Below are 1,969 nucleotides of genomic sequence, written 5' to 3' on the forward strand. Positions count from 1 at the left end.
CGGCCTGATGAATGTGTTGATCACCTGGAAGAGAGGCACGATCGTGCCTGATTGATATGGCCTGAGGCAGTTAAGCCTCTATTTCTGAGGCACGGTCATGCCTTGTAGGCACAGCCTAGAGAAGGAGCTCTTCTGTTTCTAGGGCACAACCGTGCCTGGTAGCACGACTTGAAGAAGCTGGTCTTCTGAGATCAAGGCACGGTCGTGCCTTGAAGGCACGACCCCCTTCTTGGCTTGTGTTGTTCCTTCTTCATTCCACTTTGTTTCATGCTGATTTCCATCCTACAAAATGTAAAAGTACGAGAGCAGACCTCCGAACTAGGAATATAGAAAATATGCCTAATACATGAATAAATGATGCGATAAACATAGAGTATCAACATGAAAATGCATAAAGATGTCCAATAAAAACAATAAAAATATATGCATACTCTACACACATCAACCATAGATGCCCACAAAGTGTTCCTTGGGAACGCTTTCAATGTGTACCTTATGACATCCTGATTCTCAACGAGTTATCTGATTGCATGCAGTCCATTCAATATGTCTTGGATCCTTGCGTGAAGTCCACTTGCTGATTCTCCTTCCATCATTTTGATGTTGTATAATTTGTTCATGAGGAGATCTATCTTGCTAACTTTTGTATCCGAGGTGCCTTCGTGTAACTCAATGAGTTTATCTCAAAGGTCCTTTGCACTAATGAAGGGTCCGTCTCGGTTCAGTTCTTCCTTGGTCAACCAACATTGCAACATCTGGGTTGCCTTCGCATTTGCTTTGATCTTCTTTCATGTGGTCGCATCCCATTTATCGCAGGTTTGTGGTAGACTGTCATTGTTGGTCGGGATTGTGAATCCCGTCTGTATGACTATCCATATTTCCACTTGTGTCTTCAGGTGGTACTTCATTCTACTTTTCCAGTAGATGAAGTCCTCCCTGGAGAACAAAGATGGCCTCGCGGTACTGAATCCTTCCTGATGGATTCTAGCACACACAAAAAACAACAAAACTGTTCCAAGACTTAGTCTTGGATTAGCAGTGTGGGAGAAAAATGAAATAGCTCGATAAAAATTTTAAAAATTTAGAAAACTTTCTCGACCAATTGTTGCATTGTGTTTGAGTGCCCCTCGCTCTGATACCAATTGTAAGATCGTTGAGAGCGCTAGAGGAAGGGTGAATAGCGCTATCAGTAGCGTTTTTGTTTCTCTTAAATTCATTCATATTTGTTCGTAAATTTGATTTATCAGAGTAAAGTAACAAGAAATATTACAGTAGAAATTATCAAACACAAAGACACACAAAGACAAGAGAATTTTTTACTTGGTTCACAGCCACAGGCTGCTACTCCAAGGCCCACAATCGTTTGATCATTTACGTTGAGCAATCCACTAAGAAACTCCCCTGTTATGAAAGGGAGTTTTATTGATTACAAAAATAAGAACGGTAAAAATATTACCATTCATTGAAATAAGTATAGAATTGAAAAGATTACCGAAGTAGAAGAATTATAGACTTTTCGATGCAGCACTTCAGTGTTAGGATGCACTTCAAAGTGTTCCTTCGCACGTAGACAGTCGTCGGTTAGCTCTTCATTTTTGTTCTAAGGGGTCTCTCTCGAAGCTCTTAAACGGCTTTTCGGGCGCCTGGAACCCTTTCCGAGGGCCTGGAACCCTTTCCAGGTGCCTCCACATTGTCCGTCAATCCACCATCGGCGCTGCTGACTCGGCAATTCCAGGCGCCTGTATCCCTTTCTGGGTGCCTCTATGCTGATGTGGAGGTTCCAGATGAACTTTGATCGTCGCAACGCTTATTGAACGAGCGCCTACACTACAAAAATACACTGAATTTGCGACGAAATTTTGGGACGAATTATATTCGCGCAAATTAGCAACGAATTTTGGGACGAAACATATTTTCGTCGCCAATCTGCAACAAAATTAGCAACGAAAATAATATTTGTTGCAATTTT

This window comes from Curcuma longa, chromosome 3 (assembly GCF_044706935.1).
Source record: "Curcuma longa cultivar G26 ecotype Majalengka, Jawa Barat chromosome 3, ITB_CL_G26_1.1, whole genome shotgun sequence".
NCBI classification, from domain to species: Eukaryota; Viridiplantae; Streptophyta; class Magnoliopsida; order Zingiberales; family Zingiberaceae; genus Curcuma; species Curcuma longa.